We start from the raw sequence: 18875 nt of genomic DNA, 5'->3' as shown, positions 1-18875 counted from the left end.
TTCCAATCTATTTTTACTTTGCAATCTTTACTTTCAATCTTTATCATAAAAATACCAAAAATATCATCTTATCATCTCTATCAGATCTCACTTTTGCAAGTGGCCGTGATGGGATTGGCAACCCTTTATCGTGTTGGTTGCAAGGTTCTTATTTGTTTGTGTAGGTATGAGGGACTTGCGTGTGGCCTCCTACTGGATTGATACCTTGGTTCTCAAAAACTGAGGGAAATACTTACGCTACTTTGCTACATCACCCTTTCCTCTTCAAGGAAAAACCAACGCATGCTCAAGAGGTAGCAAGAAACTGTGTTGTGAGGTTCATAATATGCGTTGTTTGAAGACAAAGAGGGTGAAAGATCATTGTTGTTTGAAGAATTAAATCTCATGTAAATGTGCAAGCTTAAGGAGAATGAATTTCGTATGTATACTTCTACCCAGTTTTAATTCTTAACTTACCTGTTTTTTTCTTTGAAAGTTCTTTCTCTCTTACAAGGGGTTTTAACTCTTTTAATGATTCTTCCTTATTGAATTCTCGTAGTTCTCCTTTTTTAAGATCGAGGCCGAGCACAATCTGTAGGAAAAAGGTTGTGTACTTTTAGTTAAAACATTTGATCATAGTAATGATTGTTGGGGAACTTAGTAATTCAAAAAAATTCCTACAATCACGCAAGATCTATCTAGGAGAAGCATAGCAACGAGCGGGGAGAGTGTCTCCACGTACCCTCGTAGACCGAAAGTGGAAGCGTTTAGTAACGCGGTTGATGTAGTCGAACTTCTTCGCGATCCAACCGATCCAAGTACCGAACGCACGGCACCTCCGCGATCTGCACACGTTCAGCTCATTGACGTCCCTCGAACTCTTGATCCAGTTGAGGACGAGAGCGAGTTTTGTCAGCATGACGGCGTGGTGACGGTGATGATGAAGTTACCGGCGCAGGGCTTCACCTAAGCACTATGACGATATGACCGAGGTGTAAAACTATGGAGGGGGGCACCGCACACGGCTAAGAGATTGTCTGTTGTGCCTTTGGGGTGCCCCCTGCCCCCGTATATAAAGGAGGGGAGGAGGAGGCCGGCCAACAAGGGGCGCGCCAGCGAGAGGGGAGTCCTACTAGGACTCCAGTCCTAGTAGGATTCGGCCCCACCCTTTTTTCCTTCTACCGGAGGGGGAAAAGGGGAAGGAGAGGGAGTAGGAGAAGGAAAGGGGGGTGACGCCCCCTTCCCAAGTCCAATTCAGCCTCCTCCCTTGTGGGGGGCGCACCAGCCCCATGTGGGCTGGTTAGCCTCCCTCCTATGGCCCATAAGGCCCATATCTTTCCCTGGGGGGTTCCGGTAACCTCCCGGTACTCCAAGAAAAATGCCCGAATCACTCGGAACCATTCCGATGTCCGAATGCAACCTTCCAATATATGAATCTTTACCTCTCGACCATTTCGAGACTCCTCGCCATGTCCGTGATCTCATCCGGGACTCCGAACAAACTTCGGTCATCAAATCACATAACTCATAATACAAATCGTCATCGAACGTTAAGCATGCGGACCCTACGGGTTCGAGAACTATGTAGACATGACCGAGACACATCTCCAGTCAATAACCAATAGCGGAACCTGGATGCTCATATTGGCTCCTACATATTCTACGAAGATCTTTATCGGTCAAACAGCATAACAACATACGTTATTCCCTTTATCATCGGTATGTTACTTGCCCGAGATTCGATCGTCGGTATCATCATACCTAGTTCAATCTCGTTACAGGCAAGTCTCTTTACTCGTTCCGTAATGCATCATCCCGTAACTAACTCATTAGTCACATTGCTTGCAAGGCTTATAGTGATGTGCATTACCGAGAGGGCCCAGAGATACCTCTCCGATACTCGGAGTGACAAATCCTAATCTTGATCTATGCCAACCCAACAAACACCTTCGGAGACACCTGTAGAGCATCTTTATAATCACTCAGTTACGTTGTGACGTTTGATAGCACACAAGGTGTTCCTTCGGTATTCGGGAGTAGCATAATCTCATAGTCAGAGGAATATGTATAAGTCATGAAGAAAACAATAGCAATAAAACTTAACGATCATTATGCTAAGCTAACGGATGGGTCTTGGCCATCACATCATTCTTCTATTGATGTGATCCCGTTCATCAAATGACAACACATGTCTATGGTTAGGAAACTTAGTCAAGTAGAGGCATACTAGGGACACTTTGTTTTTCTATATATCCACACATGTACTAAGTTTCCAGTTAATACAATTTTAGCATGAATAATAAACATTTATCATGATATAAGGAAATATAAATAACAACTTTATTATTGCCTTTAGGACATATTTCCTTCAATGATACAATGCTACGTATATATACCGCAGAAAATATGAGTCACACAATTTCAATGAAAAAAAAGAGAAAACGCTAATGTGGCAATAATGCTGAGGTGGATAGGCTGCATGTGAAGATAAAAATGATAGTGAGGATGGATGTCCTAGGTATATAAGATGTGTGAATAACTTGTTAGCGGCACCCCTTGCATAGCTCCATTCCCACCTTCTCTCACAACGCACTATATGTTTTTCGTAGATCCGTTCTTTTTCGAAATGTTGTATCTCTTAAACCATGCATTCAAATCATGAACCGTTTTCATCATTGGATTTCTCATATCGAGATAGTCAAAACTAGATCCGATATTAAGGTTTTGTAAAAAAAAGTCACGGAAAAACAGAAATCAGAAAACCGAAAAAAATTGAAACTGAAAAGAACAAAGACGGGGGAAAAGATCGAAAATCAAGGGAAAACCAAAAACCAAAAAATAAAATAAACCTAGAAGCACATTCCTGCTTTTCAATTTTTTTGGAAGCACACATGCGTTGTTCCCTTTTTGCGGAAACACAAATTGAGTGCTTCGGGTGAAAACATAAGTTGTGTTTCTCACGGAAAAACACTTCTTCCATGAAAAAATCCACAGAAACCTAAGGAAAACCAAACAAAAGTTGAAAAGTCTAAAAAAAGAAATGCGTATATTTTTTGGAAATTCCGATGATACACCCGGCACGCTACACGTGACAACAGAATGACGCATAAAGTGACGCGCTGCCATCCCGTTAAAAATGCCTTTGGGTTTTCTGAGAGGGCACCCTCTAATTAGTTTTTTTAGGGAAACCCTCTAATTAGTTGGTTCCATATGCCGACACAACACGACCTGTTTATAACTGGGCCGCCGCCGTGGACCGTGACATGCTAGCAGGGTTAAGGGGCCCTGCCGGCCAACTTGGCCAGGTTTGGTTGACCGGGGGAAGACTTGTATGAGATCTCACATTAGGTGAGATTGTGAGATCAACCCTAAAAATTCATATTTAGACATTTCGGAAAAATCTGAAATTATTTAACAACATTCATGTGGGGTATGTCTACAACTCCAAAAAAAATCAGCTCAAAACTCGAAGTATATTTGGAGATTCAAAAAAGACAAATTCAGATGTGAATAGTGGCAGCTTTGGGTGAATAGTACTTTGACACTATTCATGTCCAGTCTTGTCTTTTTTATTTCTATTAATGGCCCTGTTTGAATCATGGGGTTAGAGCTAGTTTGGGTTAGTTGGAGGCTTAAATAACCCAAAAGTATCCAAACAGGTAGGGTTAGAGTGGGTTAGTTCCATCTAACCCAACTATCCCGGTGGAGAGGTGCTTATTTGAGTTAGAGTGGGTTAGAAAATAACTCTAACTCTAACTGTGTTAGAGTATCCAAACAGGGCCAATGTAGGTTGAATTAGGAGTTGAAACTTTTTAAGGTTGAACATCAACCGTTGATGTGTGTCTACAATTTCTTTAAGAATGTTTGAACGTGTAGATTTTTTTTAAAAATTCGATCACATTGATCTCGCCTAATGTGAGACCCTCTCCCCCGACGGCCCCCTGGTTGACCGCCCGTGCCAGATGCTCCCCAAAACACCTTCCCGTGACAAAAAACCTTTCCGTGGCAAAATTACTCCCCCTCCTCTCGTCCGACTGCGGCAGCGGGCACCGACTCCGACCTTCGCCGCCGCCGCCTTGCCCGTCTCTTCATCGGAGCCGGCCTCCCGGAATAGGTAGATTGATTCGCGCGTGCTAGATCCAGGCCACGTCGTCATCAAGAGGCTGACTGTCTCTCGACTAGTAGGGTTTGAAAGGGCAGAGCAGCAGGGGCAGATTCGGCAATGGAAAACCACCACGACTCCCTCGCCGACGGGCGGTGCGTCGACGGCCCGGCCTTGTGGACCGAAATTCGCCACCGGCTGTCCCGGGATTCCATACTGAGGCACGAGGAGGCGCGGACGCGAGCCGCGGAGGCCAAGGCCGCCCTAAACGGGGATCACTGGGAGTGGGACGACGACGGTGCATATGCCGTCATCGATCCGGCCTCCTTGAAGGCCATGGTGGCCATGGAGACGCCGAAGGTGGGCGAGACGAGGGAGCAGGGCTGCGCGGTGTGCCTCGAGGGTTTCGTGGCCGGCGGCAAGAAGCTGAGGACGATGCCCTGTTCCCACTCCTTCCACCAGAGATGCATCTTCGACTTGCTCCTCCGTAGCCGATTCTGCCCGGTCTGCCGTTCCGAGATGCCCCCTAGGTCCGCCGACGTGTCGGAGCCGGAGCCGGTGGCTTAGAAAGCCGCTACTACATCTGAACAAGTTGGCAGCAACTGAACTGAAGAATGTCCATCGATTGAGTGAGTCACTCTTCTTGCAGCCGTCCCTGTTTTATGTTCATCTGAATATCTGATTACCGGTCACAAGCGGTGTAATTTTGTTCGAAATTACTCTCCTCAATGTTCATCATAACTACCACTTCGTATCAATCAAACATTCTAATGGTGGAAACAATCTCAGTGGTGCTTGCCCTGGCTCCTCATCTATACACGAATGGATGCTATTGATTGGTTGAGTTTACAAAGTTCAGTATTCTTCTGGTAAATTGATCTAGTCATAATGTATTGTAGTAATGCCTTGTTCAAATATATCTGGAACAATCATCTCAATACCTAGAGGAGTTTATCGAGTACGGGGCTGGACAGATCTTTAAGCATCTGTGGAAGGCCAGGATTCCTCTTAAGATTAACGGAAATGATAAGTACCTGATGTCAGAGACGTGCATATGGCAAATCGAACATTTTTTATGGCAACATTAGTTGACACGCATGTCAATTTTCTGGCAAACAACATAACACGGGCGGAATTGCCATGCTTACCAACTAAACTTGCCATCCTTGTGTCAACTAATCTTGCCACAAAAAATGTTCGTTTTGCCATGGTCACCTACCTAACGTTCGCTAGTTATCGACGTCCAAGATCAAAATGTGGTTATGGCTGATCTGGCACAATGGCATTGCTACAAAAGATAATATGGAAAAATGCAAACGAACTGCTGATTACACTTGTTGATTTTGTGATGAAAATAAGAGCATCAATCATTTATTTTTTATTTGTTCTGCTGTTGTTTATATGTGGAGCATTATTTGCCGTGCTACGGGTGTTTTCTTTATAGACGTGTGTGTTTTACACGATACTTCTGGTGGGCAGCGAAGAACATTCTGTTAGGCCCTAACTATCATGTGGTGGGCATTGTGCAAAACTCGTAATAGAGCCCTGCTTTGATAATAAGTTGATATCAGCCCCTGTTGAGCTGATTTGTTACATGTGTGCTTTCCTTCGTGTTTGGGCAGGAATGCAGAATGATCGGGACAAAGACAATCTCCTGGTTGGTGCGGCGAGTCTGCGGCAGATTTCTGTGAGAGCTCACGAGGCTGCGCAGGCGACTTCTGTGCATGGCCAGTTGTGTATCGATGAAGCTGAAGCTGAAGTTCACAGATCTGGGGACAACGACGAGATGCTGGAGTGACTGCATTGCTGGTGGTCACCTTGTTGACATGCTGTTGCAGCAATGATAATTAGTTTTTCACAGCCACTGTCCGTTGGGCTGTAGTTATCTCCCCTTTTGTGTCTGTCCTGGAGTCTTGGCGTCGCATGTTTCTTAGTCATTTTGAGCTCGTTCTGCCTTTATGTTCTGTTACAACCCCGCTAGCAATTCTGAGAGGCGTATGGGGCAAAATAATAATAATCTGAATACCTAGATGCCACTGCAAATCTTTGAGGTGTGCAGGTTATGATTGAAAGTCTTTGTTTCTTTTTCTGATAGTGTTGTTGATTCACCTGGTACCAATCTGGTGTTGTGCGCTCTCAGAGAACACTATCACCATATCTGCCTTCACTATATAGCTATATGAAAGGGACTGATTCCACTTTGAATCCCTTGATAAACTGGCGAGTAGACTTGCAACTTGCTGCTGTATGTAACACAGTTTCTTTTTTCAAGAGCACGCCAATGGTGTGCCATATTTTTTATTGAAGTCAGAAAACTGTACAAGAAGCTTGCATTGGTTGCAAACAAACACGTTTGATGACACGGACTGGGCCGGTCCATACAGTAGACGAGGCGTGCAGGAATGTACACGTTAGCCGAAAGTAGGGAACAACTGTTAAGGGTGTTTGTCGTGGTGATAAATCTGACAATAGTATAGGTTTGGTGCTGCGTAAGAGCGCGCCATTGGAGTTGGTTGGGAACGTGGTAGTGTCCGAGTGGAAGCACGAGTCGGACTTGCAAGGTAGGCCGATACCGTGTATATGTTCCGACGTGTTGGCATCCTCTATGCAGGAGTTAACCATGATGCGTGGTGTCCGTCTCCGGTTTGTATAGGAAGACAATCACCGTATAGGATAGGATACGTACAGGCTTATAGGACAATCAAGAGCAAAGCCTCGTGTCAGACGAAATCCAGTCTCCGGTTGAGCCCAATGGAGTCAGCAGCGCGAGAAGCAGAGGGTCACGTCGAGAACGGCTGCGACGCGCCGGCGAGGGGGAGCGGGAGGAGGAGGGGACGGGACGAGTTCGAGCGCCCGCCTGAGTGGGACGCGCTGGATGCCCGGCTCGACGAGCAGGAGAGGCTCGACAGAGAGCAGGACGAAAGAAGGGACCCGGCGTCGCTGCCGGCCATGGTGGCCCTTTGTCACACCTGATGTGAGTACATCAGTGGACTAGATAGGAGATGAGAGTGTATGGGCCAGAGCCCAGTGGGTGTAGTGGGCCGCTTGTGGCCAGCGTGTGTGTGTGGACTTGTACTTAAGCGGTGACCGCAAACAACAAGAGAGACAGGAAATGAAATACGATCTGAATTCTTTCATCCCCTTTCCTTCTCTGCTCACCTACCTGCTTCCTCTCTCACCCCGATCCCCTTTCCTGTGCGATCGATCCCCTCCCTAGGGTTCCTCGGTCGTCACAATTGGTATCAGAGGCCACAAAATTTTTCTTCTCCGCTGCCGATCCGCGTCGTCGCCCCACATCCTCTTGGTAAATCGGTAACACCCACCGCATCAGGTGCGGATTCGCTTCGGTGAATTCGCGCGAAATCCTGTGCGGGGTTTGATTTGCTCGGAGCGGGAGCAACGGCGCCATCCAAGGCTTCTGCGCAGACGCGGCATCTCATGGCAGCCATGGAGAATCAGACAACCAACCTCTCGGCCCTCATGGAGAAGCTGCTGGAGCGCTTCGTGAAGGAAATATGCCCTAGAGGCAATAATAAAGTTATTATTTATTTTCTTATTTCATGATAAATGTTTATTATTCATGCTAGAATTGTATTAACCGGAAACATAATACTTGTGTGAATACATAGACAAACAGAGTGTCACTAGTATGCCTCTACTTGACTAGCTCGTTGATCAAAGATGGTTATGTTTCCTAGCCATAGACATGAGTTGTCATTTGATTAACGGGATCACATCATTAGGAGAATGATGTGATTGACTTGACCCATTCCGTTAGCTTAGCACTTGATCGTTTAGTATTCTGCTATTGCTTTCTTCATGACTTATACATGTTCCTATGACTATGAGATTATGCAACTCCCGTTTACCGGAGGAACACTTTGTGTGCTACCAAACGTCACAACGTAACTGGATGATTATAAAGGTGCTCTACAGGTGTCTCCGAAGGTACCTGTTGGGTTGGCGTATTTCGAGATTAGGATTTGTCACTCCGATTGTCGGAGAGGTATCTCTGGGCCCACTCAGTAATGCACATCACTATAAGCCTTGCAAGCATTGTAACTAATGAGTTAGTTGCGGGATGATGTATTACGAAACGAGTAAAGAGACTTGCCGGTAACGAGATTGAACTAGGTATTGAGATACCGATGATCGAATCTCGGGCAAGTAACATACCGATGACAAAGGGAACAACGTATGTTGTTATGCGGTTTGACCGATAAAGATCTTCATCGAATATGTGGGTGCCAATATGAGCATCCAGGTTCCGCTATTGGTTATTGACCGGAGATGTGTCTCGGTCATGTCTACATAGTTCTCGAACCCATAGGGTCCGCACGCTTAAAGTTCGATGACGGTTATATTATGAGTTTATGTATTTTGATGTACCGAAGGTAGTTCGGAGTCCCGGATGAGATCGGGGACATGACGAGGAGTTTCGAAATGGTCGAGACGTAAAGATCGATATATTGGACGACTATATTCGGACATCGGAAAGGTTCCGAGTGATTCGGGTATTTTTTCGGAGTACCGGGGAGTTACGGGAATACGGGAAAGAAGTATTGGGGCTTAATGGGCCTTAGTGGGAAGGAGAGGCAGCAGCGAGGAGGTGGCGCGCGCCCCTCCCAAGCCCAGTCCGAATTGGACAAGGGGTTTGGGGCGCGGCCCCCCTCTCGCTTCGTTCTCCTCTTCCCCCATTTCCCCCCTTCTCCTAGTTGGACTAGGAAAGGAGGAAACCTACTCCAACTAGGAGTAGGAATCCTACTCCCTTGGCGCGCCCCTCCTAGGGCCGGCCTCCTCCTCCCTTGCTCCTTTATATACGGGGGCAGGGGGCACCCCATAGACACAACAATTGATCATTGATCTTTTAGCCGTGTGCGGTGCCCCCCTCCACCATAGTCCACCTCGATAATATCGTAGCAGTGCTTAGGCGAAGCCCTGCATCGGTAGAACATCATCATCGTCACCACGCCGTCGTGCTGACGAAACTCTCCCTCAACACTCGGCTGGATCGGAGTTCGAGGGACGTCATCGAGTTGAACGTGTGCAGAACTCGGAGGTGCCGTGCGTTCGGTACTTGATCGGTCGGATCGTGAAGACGTACGACTACATCAACCGCGTTGTGCTAACCCTTCCGCTTTCGGTCTACGAGGGTACGTGGACAAACACTCTCCCCTCTCGTTGCTATGCATCACCATGATCTTGCGTGTGCGTAGGAAATTTTTTGAAATTACTACGTTCCCCAACAGTGGCATCCAAGCCTGGTTTTATGCGTTGATGTTATATGCACGAGTAGAACACAAGTGAGTTATGGGCGATATAAGTCATACTGCTTACCAGCATGTCATACTTTGGTTCGGCGGTATTGTTGGATGAAGCGGCCCGGACCGACATTACGCGTACGCTTACGCGAGACTGGTTTTACCGCCGTGCTATGCACACAGGTGACTAGCGGGTGTCAGTTTCTCCAACTTTAGTTGAACCGAGTGTGGCTACGCCCGGTCCTTGCGAAGGTTAAAACAGCACCAACTTGACAAACTATCGTTGTGGTTTTGATGCGTAGATAAGAACGGTTCTTGCTCAACCCGTAGCAGCCACGTAAAACTTGCAACAACAAAGTAGAGGACGTCTAACTTGTTTTTGCAGGGCATGTTGTGATGTGATATGGTCAAGACATGATGCTAAATTTTATTGTATGGGATGATCATGTTTTGTAACCGAGTTATCGGCAACTGGCAGGAGCCATATGGTTGTCGCTTTATTGTATGCAATGCAATCGCCCTGTAATGCTTTACTTTATCACTAAGCGGTAGCGGTAGTCGTAGAAGCATAAGATTGGCGAGACGACAACGATGCTATGATGAAGATCAAGGTGTCGCGCCGGTGACGATGGTGATCATGACGGTGCTTCGGAGATGGAGATCACAAGCACAAGATGATGATGGCCATATCATATCACTTATATTGATTGCATGTGATGTTTATCTTTTATGCATCTTATCTTGCTTTGATTGACGGTAGCATTATAAGATGATCTCTCACTAATTATCAAGGTACAAGTGTTCTCCCTGAGTATGCACCGTTGCGAAAGTTCTTCGTGCTGAGACACCACGTGATGATCGGGTGTGATAGGCTCTACGTTCAAATACAACGGGAGCAAAACAGTTGCACACGCGGAATACTCAGGTTAAACTTGACGAGCCTAGCATATAACAGATATGGCCTCGGAACACTGAGACCGAAAGGTCGAGCGTGAATCATATAGTAGATATGATCAACATAGTGATGTTCACCATTGAAACTACTCCATCTCATGTGATGATCGGACATGGTTTAGTTGATATGGATCACGTGATCACTTAGAGGATTAGAGGGATGTCTATCTAAGTGGGAGTTCTTAAGTAATATGATTAATTGAACTTAAATTTATCATGAACTTAGTCCTGGTAGTATTAGCATATCTATGTTGTAGATCAATAGCTCGCGTTTAGCTCCCCTGTTTTATTTTTGATATGTTCCTAGCGAAAACTAAGTTGAAAGATGTTAGTAGCAATGATGCGGATTGGATCCGTGATCTGAGGTTTATCCTCATTGCTGCACAGAAGAATTATGTCCTTGATGCACTACTAGGTGACAAACCTATTGCAGGAGCAGATACAGATGTTATGAACGTTTGGCTAGCTCAATATGATGACTACTTGATAGTTTAGTGCACCATGCTTAAACGGCTTAGAATCGGGACTTCAAAGACGTTTTGAACGTCATGGACCATATGAGATGTTCCAGGAGTTGAAGTTAATATTTCAAGCAAATACTCGAGTTGAGAGATATGAAGTCTCCAACAAGTTCTATAGCTAAAAGATGGAGGAGAATAGCTCAAGCAGTGAGCATGTGCTCAGATTGTCTGGGTACTACAGTCGCTTGAATCAAGTGGGAGTTAATCTTCCAGATAAAATAGTGATTGACAGAATTTTCTAGTCACCATCACCAACTTAGTGGAACTTCATGATGAACTATAGTATGCAAGGGATGACGAAAGTAATTCCCGAGCTCTTCGCGATGCTGAAATCGACGAAGGTAGAAATCAAGAAAGAGCATCAAGTGTTGATGGTTAACAAGACCACTAGTTTCAAGAAAAGGGCAAAGGGATAGAAGGGGAACTTCAAGAAGAATGGCAAGCAAGTTGCTGCTCAAGTGAAGAAGCCCAAGTCTGGACCTAAGCCTGAGACTAAGTGCTTCTACTGCAAAGGGACTGGTCACTGGAAGCGGAACTGCCTCAAGTATTTGGCGGATAAGAAGGATGGCAAAGTGAACAAAGGTATATTTGATATACAGATTATTGATGTGTATTTACTAGTGTTCGTAGCAACCCCTCGGAATTTGATACTGGTTCAGTTACTAAGAGTAGTAACTCGAAACAGGAGTTGTAGAATGAACAGAGACTAGTTAAGGGTGAAGTGACGATGTGTGTTGGAAGTGGTTCCAAGATTGATATGATCATCATCGCACGCTCCCTATACTTTCGGGATTAGTATTGAACCTAAATAAGTGTTATTTGGTGTTTGCGTTGAGCCTGAATATAATTTGATCATGTTTATTGCAATACGGTTATTCATTTAAGTTAGAGAACAATTGTTGTTCTGTTTACATGCATAAAAACCTTCTATGGTCATACACACCAACGAAAATGGTTTGTTGGATCTCGATCGTAGTGATACACATATTCATGATATTGAAGCCAAAAGATGCAAAGTTAATAATGATAGTGCAACTTATTTGTGGCACTGCCGTTTAGGTCATATTGGTGTAAAGCGCATGAAGAAACTCCATGCTGATGGGATTTTGGAATCACTTGATGCTTGCGAACCATGCCTTATGGGCAAGATGACTGAAACTCCGTTCTCCGGAACAATGGAGCAAGCAACTGGCTTATTGGAAATAATACATACTGATGTATGCGACCCGATGAGTGTTGAGGCTCGCGGCGGGTATCGTTATTTTCTGACCTTCACAGATGATTTGAGCAGATATGGGTATATCTACTTGATGAAACATAAGTCTGAAACATTTGAAAAGTTCAAAGAATTTCAGAGTGAAGTGGAAAATCATCGTGACAAGAAAATAAAGTTTCTACAATCTGATCGCGGAGACAAATATTTGAGTTACGAGTTTGGTCTTCAATTAAAACAATGTGGAATAGTTTCACAAATTCGTGCCACCTGGAACACCACAGCATAATGGTGTGTCCGAACGTCATAACCGTACTTTATTGGATATAGTGCAATCTATGATGTTTCTTACCGATTTACCACTATAGTTTTGGGGTTATGCATTAGAGACAGTTGCATTCACGTAAAAAAGGGCACCATCTAAATCCGCTTGAGACGACACCGTATGAACTGTGGTTTGGCAAGAAACCAAAGTTGTCGTTTCTTAAAGTTTGGGGTTGCGATGCTTATAAGAAAAAGTTTCATCCTGATAAGCTCAAACCCAAATCGGAGAAATGTGTCTTCATAGGATACCCAAAGGAGACAATTGGGTACACCTTCTATCACAGATCCGAAGGCAAGATATTCATTGCTGAGAATGGATCCCTTCTAGAGAAGGAGTTTCTCTCAAAAGAAGTGAGTGGGAGGAAAGTAAAACTTGATGAGGTAATTGTACCTTCTCCCGAATTGGAGAATAGTTCATCACAGAAATCAGTTCCAGTGATGCGTACACCAATTAGTGAGGAAGTTAATGATGATGATCATAAAACTTCGGATCAAGTTACTACAGAACTTCGTAGATCAACCAGAGCACGATCCGCACCAGAGTGGTACGGTAATCATGTACTGGAAGTCATGTTACTAGACCATGATAAACCTACGAACTATGAGGAAGCGATGATGAGCCCAGATTCCGCGAAATGGTTTGAGGCCATGAAATCTGAGATGGGATCCATGTATGAGAACAAAGTATGGACTTTGATTGACTTGCCCAAATGATCGGCGAGCCATTGAGATTAAATGGATCTTCAAGAGGAAGACGGACGCTGATAGTAGTGTTACTATCTACAAAGCTAGAATTGTCGCAAAAGATTTTCGACAAGTTCAAGATGTTGACTACGATGAGAGTTTCTCACTCGTATCTATGCTTAAGTCTGTCCGAATCATGTTAGCAATTGCCGCATTTTATGAAATCTGGCAAATGGATAAACAAAACTGCATCCCTTAATGGATTTATTAAAGAAGAGTTGTATATGATGCAACCAGAAGGTTTTGTCAATCCTAAAGGTGCTAACAAAATATGCAAGCTCCAGCGATCCATCTATGGACTGGTGTAAGCATCTCAGAGTTGGAATATACGCTTTGATAAGTTGATCAAAGCATATAGTTTTATACAGACTTGCGGTGAAGCCTGTATTTACAAGAAAGTGAGTGGGAGCACTACAGCATTTCTGATAAGTATATGTGAATGACATATTGTTGATCAGAAATAATGTAGAATTATTCTGCAAAGTATAAAGGAGTGTTTGAAAGGAGTTTTTCAAAGAAAGACCTCGGTGAAGCTGCTTACATATTGAGCATCAAGATCTATAGAGATAGATCAAGACGCTTGATAAGTTTTTTCAATGAGTACATACCTTGACAAGATTTTGAAGTAGTTCAAAATGGAACAGTCAAAGAAAGAGTTCTTGCCTGTGTTACAAGGTGTGAAATTGAGTAAGACTCAAAGCCCGACCACGGCAGAAGATAGAAAGAGAATGAAAGTCATTCCCTATGCCTCAGCCATAGGTTCTATAAAGTATGCCATGCTATGTACCAGATCTATTGTATACCCTACACTGATTTTGGCAAGGGAGTACAATAGTGATCTAGGAGTAGATCACTGGACAGCGGTCAAAATTATCCTTAGTGGAATAAGGATATGTTTCTCGATTATGGAGGTGACAAAAGGTTCGTCGTAAAAGGGTTACGTCGATACAAGTTTTGGCACTGATCCAGATGACTCTAAGTCTTCATCTGGATACATATTAAAAGTGGGAGCAATTAGCTAAAGTAGCTCCGTGCAAAGCATTGTAGACATAGAAATTTGCAAAATACATACGGATCTGAATATGGCAGACCCGTTGACTAAACTTCTCTCACAAGCAAAACATGATCACACCTTAGTACTCTTTGGGTGTTAATCACATAGCGACGTGAACTAGATTATTGACTCTAGTAAACCCTTTGGGTGTTGGTCACATGACGTTGTAAACTATGGGTGTTAATCACATGGTGATGTGAACTATTGATGTTAAATCACATGGCGATGTAATCTAGATTATTGACTCTAGTGCAAGTGGGAGACTGAAGGAAATATGCCCTAGAGGCAATAATAAAGTTATTATTTATTTCCTTATTTCATGATAAATGTTTATTATTCATGCTAGAATTGTATTAACCGGAAACATAATACTTGTGTGAATACATAGACAAACAGAGTGTCACTAGTATGCCTCTACTTGACTAGCTCGTTGATCAAAGATGGTTATGTTTCCTAGCCATAGACATGAGTTGTCATTTTATTAACGGGATCACATCATTAGGAGAATGATGTGATTGACTTGACCCATTCCGTTAGCTTAGCACTTGATCGTTTAGTATTCTGCTATTGCTTTCTTCATGACTTATACATGTTCCTATGACTATGAGATTATGCAACTCCCGTTTACCGGAGGAACAATTTGTGTGCTACCAAACGTCACAACATAACTGGGTTGGGTTGGCGTATTTCGAGATTAGGATTTGTCACTCCGATTGTCGGAGAGGTATCTCTGGGCCCACTCAGTAATGCACATCACTATAAGCCTTGCAAGCATTGTAACTAATGAGTTAGTTGCGGGATGATGTATTACGGAACGAGTAAAGAGACTTGCCGGTAACGAGATTGAACTAGGTATTGAGATACCGATGATCGAATCTCGGGCAAGTAACATACCGATGACAAAGGGAACAACGTATGTTGTTATGCGGTTTGACCGATAAAGATCTTCGTCGAATATGTGGGAGCCAATATGAGCATCCAGGTTCCGCTATTGGTTATTGACCGGAGATGTGTCTCGGTCATGTCTACATAGTTCTCAAACCCGTAGGGTCCGCATGCTTAAAGTTCGATGACGGTTATATTATGCGTTTATGTGTTTTGATGTACCGAAGGTAGTTCGGAGTCCCGGATGAGATCGGGGACATGACGAGGAGTCTCGAAATGGTCGAGACGTAAAGATCGATATATTGGACGACTATATTCGGACATTGGAAAGGTTCCGAGTGATTCGGGTATTTTTTTCGGAGTACCGGGGAGTTACGGGAATACGGGAAAGAAGTATTGGGGCTTAATGAGCCTTAGTGGGAAGGAGAGGCAGCAGCCAGGAGGTGGCGCGCGCCCCTCCCAAGCCCAGTCCGAATTGGACAAGGGGTTTGGGGCGCGGCCCCCCTCTCCCTTCCTTCTCCTCTTCCCCCTTCCCCCTTCTCCTAGTTGGACTAGGAAAGGAGGAAACCTACTCCAACTAGGAGTAGGAATCCTACTCCCTTGGCGCGCCCCTCCTAGGGCCGGCCTCCTCCTCCCTTGCTCCTTTATATACGGGGGCAGGGGCACCCCATAGACACAACAATTGATCATTGATCTTTTAGCCGTGTGCGGTGCCCCCCTCCACCATAGTCCACCTCGATAATATTGTAGCAGTGGTTAAGCGAAGCCCTGCATCGGTAGAACATCATCATCGTCACCACGCCGTCATGCTGACGAAACTCTCCCTCAACACTCGGCTGGATCGAAGTTCGAGGGACGTCATCGAGTTGAACGTGTGCAGAACTTGGAGGTGCCGTGCGTTCGGTACTTGATCGGTCGGATCGTGAAGACGTACGACTACATCAACCGCGTTGTGCTAACGCTTCCGGTTTCGGTCTAGGAGGGTACATGGACAAACACTCTCCCCTCTCGTTGCTATGCATCACCATGATCTTGCGTGTGCGTAGGATTTTTTTTGAAATTACTACGTTCCCCAACACTTCGATGAGGAGCGGGCGGAGGCGGGGAAGCGCGCAGAGGTGCAGGCCGCCTTCAACAGCCAGGTCTCCCAAGAGCTCGCCAGCCTCTCCAAGCAGATCGGTCTCACCCAAGCCGAGGTCGATGACGTTCCGAAGGGGGCCTCCTCTTCGCCCTCGTCGGCCTGCTCCGCCAGATCCGACGTCGACAATCCGACCACGACTGTGCCACCACCACCACCACCACCGCCACCGGAGCCGCGTGTCGCTCCACCTCCGAGCGCGCTGCCACATCCACATGCGCTGGCTGGCGGCCAGCCGCGCGTCCGTCTGATCAACGACGGACCGCCGCTGCTTCCAGTACCAGAGCAGCCGCCACCACCAGAGCGCGCTCATCACCAACAACCGCGCGAGGAGTACTTACCAAGCCACCGAAACACACTTTCCCTCGCTTCGATGGGGAGTACCCGCGCGTCTGGCTGGATCGGTGCCTGGCGTATTTCGAGCTCTACAGCGTGCCGGAGCACAGTTGGGTGACCACTGCAGCACTCTATGTGGAAGGGCACGCTGCACTCTGGTTACGCGCGTTTCGGCAACAACATCCGATTCTCCGCTGGGATATGTTCAGGCACACGATTGAGGAGGAGTTTGGACCGGACGAGTTTGAGTCCCTGATGCACGGCCTCTTGCAATTGCGGCAGACTGGCAGCGTGATTGAGTACAGACAGCAATTTGAGGTTCTCATGTACAATTTGCTGGCCCTGGATGCAACCCCGAGTCCCAAATTTTTTGTTACACAATTTCTGCTGGGCCTTAAGGATGAGCTGTGCGCTGCCGTATGCCTTCAAGCACCTGAAAGTGCGTTATATCGACTAGAGGGGGGTGAATAGGCGATTTTTATGAATTCTTCACTAAGGAATTTGTGGGTGAGGAAATTCCTTAGCGAAGAACTACTTGCAGCGGAATAAGTACTCAAAAGTATGCATAGCAGAACACAAGCATGGTCATCATGATGAAATGAAGACAAGCACAGAGTACAGAAAGCTTAACACAGGATAACACAGGATGAAGACAAACAGACTGAAGAAATTGAACTGAGGAAATTTAGAAAGTCTTCAGTCAAAGTCTTCAAACACAGATATGAACAAGTGCACAACACATCAATGAGGAAATGAAAGAGTTGAGGAAATAGAACCAGTTGGCTTGGTGAAGACAATGATTTGGTAGACCAGTTCCAACTGCTGTCTCAGTTGTACATCTGGTTAGGGCGGCTAGGTATTTAACCCCGAGGACACACAGTCCCGGACACCCAGTCCTGAACACGCAGTCCAGGACACTTAGTCCTCACCGTATTCCCCTTGAGCTAAGGTCACACAGACCTCGCCCAATCACTCGAGGTAAGTCTTCAGGTGACTTCCGAACCTTCACAAACTCGGTCACTCGGCAGTCCACAATTCCTCTTGGATGCTCTAGACCATGACGCCTAACCGTTTGGAAGAAGCACAGTCTTCAAAGGTAACAAGCATCAGATCTACGCAAGAGCAATCTCTTCAGTGATGCTCAATCACTTGGGGTTTGTAGGTTTTTGGGTTTGGGTTTTCCTCACTTGATGATTTTCGCTCAAAGTCCTCGGAGGATGGGATGCTCTCAAATGACAAGTGTTAGTTTCTCTCGGAGCAGCCAACCAGCTAGTGGTTGTAGGGGGCAGCTATTTATAGCCTAGGGAGCAGCCCGTCATGATAAGACATAAATGCCCTTCAGTGATATGACCGTTAGGTGGGTAGATATTTTGGGACAGCTGGCGCATAGCACAGCAACGGTCGGAAATTTGAGTATCAAATTCCTCAGGGCTATCATGTTCCTCACTGTGTAGGCAATCCGCACTGGCGAATTCCTAACTCCTCAGTCAGAACAAATTCCTCAGAGACCAGAAGAACTTCGTCTCTGTCACTGAAGAATATGACTGAACTGTATGAGATTTCCAATGGCTTCACTCGAAGGGATTTGTAGGTGTAGGATTTTGAGTTGAGCATCACATGGAAAATTTTCCTTAGTGTTTCCTCGACCCCCTTTAACAGTACGGTGTTTCCTATGACTCAAGAAAGAGAAAATGAAACTACGAAAACAAAAGTCTTCACGCTTTATGTTCCTCAAACGAATACCAAGTCTTCACGGTCACACCAATTTCTTCACTTTCAAAGTCTTCAGAAAGTCTTCAGAAATCCAAAGTCTTCAGTCGAAGAACTTCATTTTTAGGGGTCGACTTTCTGTGTAAATATCAAACTCCTCATAGACTTATAGACCTGTGTACACTCATAAACACATTAGTCCCTTAACCTATAAGTCTTCAATACACCAAAATCACTAAGGGGCACTAGATGCACTTACAATCTCCCCTTTTTGGTGATTGATGACAATATAGGTTAAGTTTTCAACGGGGATAAACATATGAAGTGTAAATACTGATATTGAGGAATTTGATTGCAAGATATAGAAGAACTCCCCCTGAAGATGTGCATAGTGAGGAATTTGCTTTTGAAGCAATGCACACTTGAAGAGTTGAGTCATGGAGATCTCCCCCTATATCTTGTAATTCATACACGCATTTGACATAATATATGAAGAATTTGAAATGCATGATGAAATATGGTGACTGATGTAATTCAGCATGCGTGCAATAATATTAATGAGGAATAAGCATGCAGAAGAACAACAAAAGTATCAGGCCACCATAGAGTTTAAGTTTACAACTCGATCCAACAAAGTCATCAGAAGAACGAGAG

At 45.1% G+C, this 18875-nt stretch overlaps 1 non-coding gene across 1 annotated transcript; it reads left to right on the top strand.

Annotated features, from left to right (window-relative positions):
- Positions 1 to 3934: 3934 nt before the first annotated feature.
- LOC109777889 (uncharacterized) lies at positions 3935 to 6171 on the top strand. The gene is made up of 2 exons (XR_012203306.1): positions 3935 to 4710; positions 5704 to 6171. It is a non-coding gene; the product is annotated as an uncharacterized protein (transcript).
- Positions 6172 to 18875: the final 12704 nt, after the last annotated feature.

The sequence above is a fragment of the Aegilops tauschii genome, chromosome 1, assembly GCF_002575655.3.
Source record: "Aegilops tauschii subsp. strangulata cultivar AL8/78 chromosome 1, Aet v6.0, whole genome shotgun sequence".
Classification (NCBI taxonomy): Eukaryota; Viridiplantae; Streptophyta; class Magnoliopsida; order Poales; family Poaceae; genus Aegilops; species Aegilops tauschii.
The sequence above is the reverse complement of the archived record's forward strand: the minus strand, read 5'-3'. Positions and strand labels throughout refer to the sequence as shown.